The sequence below is a fragment of the Corvus hawaiiensis genome, chromosome 3 (genome assembly GCF_020740725.1).
Source record: "Corvus hawaiiensis isolate bCorHaw1 chromosome 3, bCorHaw1.pri.cur, whole genome shotgun sequence".
Classification (NCBI taxonomy): domain Eukaryota; kingdom Metazoa; phylum Chordata; class Aves; order Passeriformes; family Corvidae; genus Corvus; species Corvus hawaiiensis.
Window position 1 is genome coordinate 91,750,993 of NC_063215.1, and position 11,808 is coordinate 91,762,800.

General features: G+C 38.6%; 1 long non-coding RNA gene across 1 annotated transcript in view; it reads right to left on the minus strand.

The window, feature by feature from the left end:
• LOC125324050 overlaps window positions 1–11,583 on the minus strand; it is a 42,987-nt gene extending 31,404 nt beyond the window's left edge. The window contains exons 1-3 of the long non-coding RNA XR_007202773.1: window positions 10,898–11,583; window positions 9,573–9,704; window positions 93–187 (exon numbers count right to left, since the gene is read on the minus strand). This is a non-coding gene — a long non-coding RNA (uncharacterized LOC125324050). The remainder of the gene's footprint in view (window positions 1–92; window positions 188–9,572; window positions 9,705–10,897) is intronic.
• Window positions 11,584–11,808: the final 225 nt, after the last annotated feature.

The window sequence follows — 11,808 nt, forward strand, 5'->3', positions numbered from 1 at the left end:
GAAAAAGTGCAACAGGAAATACACAAACCTAATTGCACAATAGGGAATTCTGGGTCATGTTTTAAAATGGACATGCAGACATCATTACTTACCAGGAACACATCAGGAATTTATTTCCTCCACACATCACAGATTGAAACTGGAAAGTAATCTTGCATAGCTGCTTGTTTTGGTGGGACTATACAAGCTGAAGTGAAATCAGACAAAACCACATGTAACAGCAGAAAAACAAAAGAAGCTTAATTCTAAGTGTTTCTGAGCTTGGCATAGGAATAAGGAAATTAGAACATGATGAATATTAATATTTAGATTGCCTGTGCATCAAGAGGCAAAACATCTCAGAAAAGCTACCTCTGCTGTGCATATCAACCTCTTATTCTTTGATGTTTTGTTATACAAACAGTAGTCAGATAAATACACACAAAAAGCTCAAAAACCTACAGTATTTCACAATGTCACATCAAGTGAGGGATTCTTTTGATTTTTTTTTTCCAGACCTGCTCATGTGCACAATTTCTTTATGCCCCATTTGCTATAAAAATATTGGTCAGCGAACAATGAATAGGTAGACATATTTCACTGCATAACCGAGAGTGAACTGTCTTTTTAGGTTTGTCTTCATTTTGCAAGCCCATGTATCTTAACCTTCATAATGCCTGTTTACATCAATAAAGTAAATTTATTTACTGGAATGCATTTGCAGAGTTACTTATTTACACTTTATTTGTTAGAAAGCCAGATATTTACTATAGTACATTTGTGAACAAAGTTTCACAGAAACTTCAAACGTGCATGAATCTGATGTGCTGTGTTTCAAACATGCCTAACTTTGACCACATCAGTAGGACTGCTCTTATACTCACAGCTACCTAAAGCACCTTCTGAACTGGAGGTGTAAATTCATGAGGTAGTGGTGGAGATTGGTTCAGTTTTTCGAAGTCCATGATTTCTGTCACCTCCTCCTCCATGAGAGGTTAAATAGAAAATGTGAAGTTTATATGAACAAATACAACTGATTTATGGAAAACCCAAAGAAAAAACACACACGAAGTATAATCCAGAACGTTTATTTTTAGAAAGAAATACTATCTAAGTCCATATCCAGCTACTTTATTCTTGTTAAGGTCATTCCATTAAACAAGCCCCAAAGAGAATTATCAATATTATCTGACACTGCAACAAAATCAGAATGGGAACGAGCTTTATACACAGCAGAGGAAATAGAGTGATACCAAATGTTGGCTGCTGTTACTGACCAAGTCAGCAGGTAAAGCCTACAAGCTGGTTAAACATCTGGAAGGAGGAGGTAGAATTTGCATGGAAGATGGATATGATTGCAACAGTAAAATAATCTGTTTCTTGGAAAAATATAACAAAAATGAGCAGGCCCATTCACCACGCTTTGCTGATGAATGCCACTAAGGCACTACTTGGAGCAATAGCTTGCTTTCTTTGCAGGAGTTCTCCCAGGTACTGTAAAAGTACCTGCCCCATGTTTGATACTTAATAAGTAACAAGGAAATTTAGAGTTTCTTGAAGCACTTCTCCTGTCCAGCTCCATTTCCATTCTGGCTGAAAGAGTGGAATACTTTATCCGGCAAATGCATAACGACCCAGTGGCTGAACTTCACGTAGGTGAGGTAGAGTTAGACGCTATGGAAGGGATGAGAAGTATGACTTGGCTTTCTGCTCATCAAAAAAAAGGAGCCCTTTGTTATTTGTATTGGCAGTCTGGCTGTGTGGTTAGGTTTTAAGGTAGTGTAAAACTGGGAGGGAGCAAAGGAAAGCTGAACATCTTTAGAAAAGTTCCGAGCCTTAAAATACAAGCTCCTGTCCTTAGCTCTGCGGTGCAAACTCATCTCTCAAGGACAAACTTCATTAGTATTGTGCGGTCTTCATCATCTCTAACTCAAAGCAGCCTGCTCAGTCAGAAACCAAAATTGTTCCAGTATGACAGGTTTGCAAAACAGTTTCCCTCACTGGGATCTGTGCTGGCCACCAACCAGTTTCCTGATGGCATTTAAGGTTGTTGACTTAAAGCCATGCTGGCAATTTATCGGTGGAGGAGGGAGCTGAGTGGGAGGTACCTTTCTGCCCCTGTTGACAAGACTCAGGATGGAACGTGCTCGATAACACATGAAAGAGTGACTTGGTGCTGCCCACATTGCCTCTCATCAACACGATGACTGCATCCACCCTAAGAGCCCTAAATGGCATTCTGCTTGTGAAAAGGTTGCCTCCCTCCTGTTTAAATGGGGCAGTGGTAATCAGTGAGGATGCTTAACCTGAAAGAGAATATGAGATCAGGAACTTGGACTCAAAAATTCTTTCTCTCTAGAGCAGATGCCCAGAGCCAATAAAAGCCACTAAAAAAAAAAAAAAAAAAAAAAAAAAAAAAAAAAAAAAATCAAAGATACATTTTTCATATTATGAGGGGGTTTAAAATTCCAACCAAAATGCACAAATATTTTTTAGATTTGGGCCACCAAAATTTAAAACATAAAGTAGATTTCAGTTTCAGTTAGTTAAGATGCTTCATTAATTATAACTTCTAATTTTCACATCATTCTACAGTACCTAAGACAATATTTAAAGACATTCAAAAGAAAAATGTTTGGAAAGAGGAAAGTGAAAAGTCTGTATTCCCAAAGACATCAAAGCAAGATGTTTTGACAATGCCAGGGAATTTTAATCAAAAGTTTTTGTCCAAATTCTCTTGTAAGGAAATGACATGATTTCATACAGTGTTTTGATTTTCATTAATTGCATTTACTTTAGTAACAGAATCCAAAGAATGCATAGAAGGATGAAACAATGCATACTTATCAAGCAAAATGCTGGCTTATTTTAACCTATTCTATCAGCAGAAGTACAGCTCATCTCCATGTAAGATTGCTATGCAGAAACACTCAGTGGAAGACAGCATGCCATAGAAAGTAGGATAAGGGAACTGGAAAAAGTAGAGTCTTATGAGGAAACAGATGGAATGAAAACATTTGGCAAATATCAGTGGTGGGCTATTTTTTTGATATAGCTGTTAGGTTTCTCTAGTGTGAGAAGTCAAATAGTTTGGCTAATAGTTACACGTGCACATTGAAATTAACATATAAGCATCAAAAAAGCATTGCACTGAGGTTTTTAACCAAAGAAGGACTGCTACTAAAGCTATCAAACTATGAAGGGCCCAGCAGCCTTGCTGTCCCCTTCCAAAGATTTGCACTTCACCCTTCCCTACTTGCAGTTTCCTCCACATAGCAGGAGTACATTGGAGGATTCTCCCAGTGGCTGGGACCAGAGGTTTTCCACCAGTAGACCAAGCTATTCTGCACATGAAAGAACCACTATAGAAGGACAGATAATGGGAAAAGCAAAACTAATCTGACCTGGAAACACATCATTATTCCCATGGAAGTCTTTTCTCTGGTATCAGACATTGGGAGTGAGAGCTGTGCTGGATTCTTTGACACCAAGAAGAGTTTTGAATTCCTGAGCACAGAAGTAAATTAAAATTGTGAAAGCCAGTTGCAATAAAGAGAAAACTACAGCAATGTGTCACTGTGTTTAGCATCTCTGTGCTCTGACTAGCACAGCAAAACTAAAGGATATTAAAGACCTCTATATTTTTATCACAGCAGTGCAAAATTTAAAACAATAAAACAATAAACTGCTTTTTCATAACGCCAAACTACCTTCCCCACTCTTCTCATTCCCATCTCCGAGATTCTGCTTGAGTTCATCTTTACCTTGACCTTGCTTCTGCTGAAATCCTTGTTCACATCTTAATCACTTCACATCTTGAATACTGCAATTCCTTCTACGGTCTGTCTAAATCCCAACTCTCTCTAAATGTCAAGAGGTCCAGAATGGTGTAGTCAGATTAATTTCTTGCTCCATGCATGGATAAACAATATGATAGAAAGTGTGTTTATGTAGTAAAATTGGGAAGCTGCAATAGAAGGTGAGGTGACCATATACAGAACAGGAATGGCAGAGAACAGACATCCTGCAGCTACAAACTGGCTAATATTCTCAGGCATTACTGCAGCACAATAAAATCTCTACTATAATATAATTAGCACCAAGACCAAGAAACTTGGAAATCCCAGTCTTCTCTATCATTGCAGACGACAAGCATCTCGAGTGCCTTTGCCTCCCAAAACAGTAGCACATGTTTGGTGTCGAAATAGGCTCTAAGATCTTCAAAAGCACAATGCAACAGTTGTATAGGAAAAGACTTTCCCTCTGCAGTCAAGGGGACAGCCAACTCTTCAGGCTTGCTTGTCCAGCCAGAAGCAGCACATGGCATTTTGTTAACTATGAAGAACCACTGTAAAGAAATCATTTGCCAGCAGAAGCTAGAGGACAGGTACCCTATGTCAGACTGTGCTGTTCTGCAGTGATATAGAATCCTAAAAAATCATCTGCTTCAGAAAGATTTGTTATCTAAGTTGTCCTGCTTTTCTGGGAATTTTGTGAGTTGTTCTGCACTAAAAAATAAAAGGAGTATAGAAATGATAAGAAAGTCCAGATGCCTGTAGCCCTGCTTAAAATTGATTAAACACGGTGGCTACTTGATTTGTCTGGAATCAGTGAAAATAACTGTCAAATATTGCCTGGAATACCTTCAGTAGAAGAGGTTTTTATCCCATATTAGTCACTATACACCCAACAGCAAAACTGTTAGGAGGCAAACTTGACTGCAGCCTTCTTTTCTTAAATCACCCTGGCTCTTACCCTCCCTCTGACATACACCTTCTAGTCACATTGATCAAAGAAATGTATCCTGCCTACATTGAAAAAAACCTCCAAAATAATAATTTAACTCATATAAAAGAATGTAAAAGATGCCTCATCCATTGCTTTTATAAACTCCAGAATCGTACTCAATTTTGTAAGAAAGCATTTTCCTCACCTGAATGGTAATTAAAAACCCTAAAACTAACGAATAAATCCCTCCCTGAAACAGTAACACATCTCAAGAATGCTTGCAAACCAATGAATCCAAACAGCATAGTTTGGATGATTCAAATATTTCATTTCAGTATTTTTGATAATTAATTTTTTTCCATATTATTGGCTCAAATCAGCGAAGAAAACTTTATCCTGAATCAAGAAGCAGAAAATTACCAAGGAACAGTTCTAAGAAATAGTTTCAGGTTAAAAAATTACTGGAACCAACCTCTTGCTGAAAGAAACACACCTGCTTCCACCTCTGTTTTTCAAGTGGCTTAAAAAAAAAAAAAAAAAAAAAAAAAAAAAAAAAAATCCCAACCAGCTGTAGCTATTTCTACAAAACCAGTTAGCAAATCTGTTTCTGCCCACCTGTGGCTGCACCTACAGACAAAATGCATTGGCCTGGAATGGGGCGGTGACCTTGCTGCTGAAGATGAAGCTGAGTGCCCTAGAGCTGGTTTCAGCCTGGTTACATGCCCGTCTAAGCCAATTTCCAATTATTTCAGGTGCAAGTTTTAGCATGTGCAGTAGCCCTCCCACTTTGTTTCCTCTCATTACCATATGAAGACTTGCATTAGATGCCCACAGGCATTTTGCAAATGCAAGGATTTTCAATTACCCATCCTCTGACAGGCATCGTGTCATCTTTGTACGGCAGCTTTACATCCGTGAATGGGGGCTTCTACGTCATTGTTGCCAGCAATGAATAACCACAGTCACTTCCCTCTCCTGCAGCAGCAGCAGCAACCCGTGCCCTCTTGAGTAAGCTCTACTTTCCCTCCACAAATATTGCTGGGTCTATCTGTGGTGCCAGCTGTGGACAGGAAATTTTTCAACAGTGGCTCTGCATCACTTACGGTGCATTTCATCAGTACTGTTCCTATGTGTGCAAATGGAAAACGTAACTATGGAGCCAGCAATATCTGCGGGATTAATATGATTTCTCATTAATGAGAACTCTGTGACCTTTGGTATGGGATATATTTAGCCTGTTTGTTCTCTTTTTTTTAGGTGAAGTATATTCTGCAACCTGCTGTGATTTCTGGCCTATTGATTAATGGGTCTTTCCACCACAAGCAATCTTAATCTTTCTTAATTGCCTTAATGGCCTCATGGCCTCTCTTTTACACTCTCTGCCCACTATGTTGTTGTTGCAAATGCTTTTGTATCTTAACTTCATGACTATACTAAGGACTTAAAGGAAACTGACTGTGAAGTCTATTGTTGCTCTTGATTTTTCCATTCTTTAAACTCATGTTTCAGGCTCCTAATATCTGTAGGTAATTTTTGGATGTAAATGTGCATATATTATAAAACAGCTGTCCAGAATTCATCAATAAAGGAGTTGATTTTTTAATAAATTCCTAGTATAGTTCTGTAGTGCAGACCATCAGATTTATATATATTGTTATTCAAATCTGAAATATTAAAATTCATGGCTAGTGTTCAATACAGTTGTAAGAATCCCAATTCTACAGTAAGTAGAAGACTTGAGTAAGTCTGCCCTGGAACGGTTTGCTATGATACATAGAATAAAAGATGAGGAGTCCACAAATAAATATCTGGTTTGAGTCTCTGCTCTCTCCTGGGGGTTTATTTAGAAACAAACAAACAAAGAAGTGATGAGATAAGGAGCTATCAGATTTTTTTACAGTACATGTCATTTAAATTGCACGATGTCTGGGTCAGTAATGTTTGTTGGTCACTGTGTTTTATTCGTGCTGTGAAATAGAAAGGCAGAAGACAGACCAAGTAAATGACAGCAGACGGTTTAGTGACTTAATTTTCAACCTACTCTTTCTCTACATGAAGAGGTGGAATGCCAGCAGAAATATACAGACTGCCTGTGTCATCATTAGCCCATGGGCTAAATGCAGCATCATCACATGAGGTTGACTCACACAGGGCAGACACTTGCAGAGATGTACCCACACAAAAGAATAATTACAACAGAGGTGTTGTTGACATTCATAAGTGACCCTAGGCTCAAAAATATTAGTCCACAAAGTCTACTCAGGGTACAATATTTTTCAAATGCTTCCAGGCAAGAAGGAAAAAGTTTAAGAAAGATTTCATCTAAGTGGTGACAGTAGCTTAATCCAAAATTCTTTATTTGCCTGACACTAAGTCATTCCCAGCAACTTCCAAGTCTAGATCTAGTCTAGAGCCAGCTGTGCAAAAGCAAAGGCAAAACTGTGAAGGCAGCAACTTCTATGGAAATAATTTCACTCCTCTCAGAAGGGAGAAGGTAATGCACAGTAATTGCAATACCCACAAACAGCAAATCTTTAAAACTGTCAGTAGTCCAGAAATGTGTCACTTAGACCACTGTAATTATGGGAGAAAAGGTGACATTCGGGGTTGGAAAAAGAAACATGCTTGTGGTAGAGTCTTTTTATAGGAAAATGTCACCTGTTTAAAAGCTGTTCAGAATTTTGGCAAGTTAGAAATAATCATGGCTGACATTACCTGGCAAAGAGCAGATGAAAAGATCAAAACTGGATAACAGATAAAAGCAATCCGGCCCATGGTTCCATCTTTCAATTTATAATGGCAGCAGCAATGTCAAATACTCCAAAACCTGACAACCAACGTGGTATGAGCAAGGATGAAAGCAGGAGAAAAATGCCAGGGGCAGAAAAAACCCCAACAAACCACACTGGCAATTCGAAGAAGAGAGCAATAGATTGCATCCAATTAGAAAGATATGTGCATATGCATAAATATTATTTATTTGCTTTGTTTTGGTGGGATATTAAATGTTAGCAGCTAAGATTTGCTAAGACTTATGGCTGGTTACCTCTGCAATGTTAGTCTTCATCCTTTCCTCTATCATGATGTATCACATCAATGAAAGCAAGCTTCCATCCTCTGAAAAGCAGGTTAATCCAGGCCTTATAGAGCCGGTCTAACACAGAGGCCAAATCTAAGTTGGAAGTTTGAACAAAAATTGTGATTTCAGATTTCTATCTAAATAACAGTTTTTAGTAGAATTTTCTGTACACGGTTTACTAGAATGTCTTTTCTTGTTGATTTTGGTGGGCAGGGTCAAAGGAAATATTCTTTAAAAGGTTCTGATCCACCCAACTCTAATATTAATTTTATCTTGCACTGTCACCAGGGTTAGGCTCTGCAGATTTAGCACTGACACTGAAACGAGGATTGGAGCCCTAGTAACCAAAGTCAGGAAAAGGCAGTTTTCCCAGTGATGAAGGCAGATGATCAGAAGGAAGTGAAAGGAATGAGGTATTTTAATGTCTCACTTTTGCTCTAACCACTTTTGCACTCAGTTCTGATACTTTGTTTTTAGATACTCATCAATTTCACCTGAATTTTTTTCCCACAATACCAAGTTTGGACTTGTTATACAGAGTCTGATTATTGCATTTGTGGGTATTTTAGTTCTAGTTTACCAATAATGCAAAATTAATCTTAACATCCAGCTACAGATGCCACACCAGCTTTTGCAGGGGGAAAGGTTTTTTTCCTATCTTTCAAATTCAAGTATTTCTAAAATGTTTGAAAAGTCTTTCTATAGCAGAGTCCACCCTGAAAACACTGAAAATTTGAGTTTTGCCTTTTATTTTTCCTGATCTACAGGAAACGTTGTTTTGTCTAATGAAGAAAAACATGATAGTAACTTACCCACCCTACCAAAAGGTGACTGAGAAAGCAGCTATGAAATCTAAAATAGTTGTTTATGGCTACAGGTACCTTTCTCTGTTGAATAGAATGGATCAGCCCTGCATAAAACATCCTGGGAAAAAAGACCTTGTGAAAAGGGAGCCCTGGCTAGGTGGGAGCTAAGATGCAGGAAATCAGGATGTTAAGGAATGTGCAGTGCAGTGCTCAGTGCTGAAATGTTGCTTTTGTGTGTGTGTGTGTTTATTTGTTTGGTTTGGTTTTCAGTTAATGATATTTTCAGTAAAAAAATATATACAATTTGTGACTATCTCTGGCCTTTATATTTATTTGCCTTCCTGGGACTTGGGGAAGGGCTGGCATTTTCTTTAACAGAGCTCAGCACCACCTGATAGAGCCTCTCAGCTGAATCTCCGGATGCCGAACACAGCTCTCTCTCATTATGGTACTGTGGAAATCTGTGGTGTAGTCAGAGCAGCTTTTGATCTGTAGCCATCCAAGTGATGGAAAGCTTGTCTGAAAGCTTCTCTTAAAGCCTCTTCCACAGCTGAAGCACATTTGTAAGGAGGACCATAACTACAGTAGAAATTGGATACTGATAGTACTAAGTCCTGGCCTTATTGAAGTGAATCTCTATTTTCCATAGATTTTATTGTGCCTCAGGTATTCCTTGAATCTCAGGGAACTAAGTTTTATCCAGCAATAATATCTCTTTGCTGATCTTTGTGAGAGTTCTAAAGGATTTTTTTCCAACAAGAAGTTACCCAACAACCACAATTATGGTCACATCAAACCCCTACCAGCATCTACTGAAATAACAAACCAGAAAGGACATATCACTTACTTCCTAACCTCAAGGTTATACTACGGCACATCACACTTCTATGTCCTTGCCCATATCCTGATTCCTCCAACGTCTATTTAAGTGCTTAATTTCACTAACATAAAGGATCTTGGTGAATTCACTACTGACATACCTCTCAAGGAAGTGGAGGCAAGTGATTGTGTCAGAACTTAAAACTTTTGTCTTTAGGCACACTCCACTGTTGCATATGAATCACCAACTATGTTTGGTGCACAGCAAACACAACGATGGCAGCAGGACAAAACTGAAAAGGAGCAGGAAGAGACATATTCATCAGATGCTGTGAAAAGAAAACTGCAGAATTTAAAATGAGTTTGCTCACTGTCTGTAGGATGCTATCCCAACTGCAAATAATAAAAGAGACCCAGAACTACAGCTCCACCAAGATCTGTGCCTGGTTCTGTGCTGCACCCACAGATCTACCAGAGTCAGACATCTCTCTGCTCAAGAATGTTTCCTGTAAACTTAAACCAGTGGAAGTGAAGAGTGAAAGGGTTGTGTATTACAGCTACAACATTGCACATCCTTAGGGCTGGAACTGACCTGAAGTTTTAGGTTAAACTTGAATGCTGCCACTCTGATGTAAAATTAATGTGGGGGGTGTGGAAAAAAGTCTGGTAGGAAGCTCTGGAACATAAAGAGATATGTTACCTTTAGCATACAGTTTGCATTGGCCTTTTTCTGTTCAGCTGGATGCGTATCTTGCTTAGAGTAACCTTTTTTTGCCCAACTCCACCCCACTCAAATCTGTGTAAACGCTATCATTTGAAGCTCAAGTTCATCAGGGTACATGGGTGCATACATGGCTTTCATTACAAGTCATCTGCTTGATTTCCGTGAAGCTATTTAGATGCTTAGACTCAATTGTGTTCTTAAAAACACTCAGAATCAACCCCTAAGTCAATTTTCTTTTGCCTTCTTCCAACCAACATTATGGATGTATTCTTTCTTTGGCTCTCTGTCTCTTACCACATGCCCTTTAAACTCACCATCCTGTCTGCAGTGCTCTAAAATGTCTGCATACTTGCCAGCATTTCTCCTCATATTTTCTTTCCCTTATTTTGTCTGAATCCACTCTCTTGTCTAATGCCATACACTTCCCCTGACTTGTTTCCTCTACTCTGGACCTTAAGTAGCATCTGATGTTTTTCTCCTACTTTTGAAACAGTGTCCCTGGCCTCTGTCTTCAGTCAAGTAGCCTCTCAACCCCTTTTGACCATCATTATTATTTTCCACATTTCGGTTCTTCATAAAAGGCAAAAAAAAGGAGGAACAACATGATGCATGAGTGTATCAGGAGTACTGAGACTCCCCAGAAAATTAAATTATCTTAATTTTATTCTTAGAAATAATCAGTGTACTAAAATCACCGATATTTTTCAGGGACTATTTAAAAGTACAGTTTGATAATACAGATTTTGAGATAGCAGAACCCACCTGATGAATAACAGCATCCAAGCTTTGCATTGCCTGACTCGAAGAACTGAAGTCACAAACCTCCTCAGAATGAACCTCAAACACACAGAAGATAAATGTCATTTTCACGTGTAGAAAAACAGGCAAAAGAATAGAGGACAGAGCTTCTTCAAGAGAGGACTCTCTAATTTCTGCCTATGTGATGGCTCTTAGGAAATTTGCAGCCCTGCAGAGTAGACACACACCATGGAGGCACAAATAGTTTTGATCTGATAGAGGGAATAGTTGTTGGGTGCAATGACAGGAAATACAATAAGCAACTTCTCCCATTTTTGACAACTCATACATTGTGTAGAAAGAAACTATTACAATAATTTTGAAGCCAAATAAGTAGGGCAAAGAAGGGCTTCTCCACACTTCTTAAATCAATTTGGCATGTAACCTCCAAGCTCACTTAAACCTTTCTCTTTCATCCTTTATAAAACAATTGACTGTAGCCCACTCAGAAGCCTACCTGTGCTTATCCTGGAGTCCTCAGGGGATTTCACAAGAGGACTTTCCAGATGGCAGAAATATCCCTGTGCACAAGCTGACTGCATTTCTCAGTTGATGCCCACAAGGTTTTATGCCCAAGAATTTCTGGTAATTTATAAAAGAGTTGTAACATTAGTTCTGAAGGAAATAACTTGCACTGGAGTCTAACTACGTTTGCTAATTTTTGTACCAACAGCTAGTATGGAGCTTGAGGAAGGCTAATTTCTCTTGCCAAAAAAAGCATGGATGCTTTGTGACAGCCTTTCTAGCCCATACAAGATTGTTCAGAAATGCCGGCCTAAGCCTTTAAAAAAGTATTTCATAACAATAAAAAATGCTTTGAGCATTTTACTTCCAGCAGGACAGAATAATGTGTTATGTGAAAATCATGTATAAGG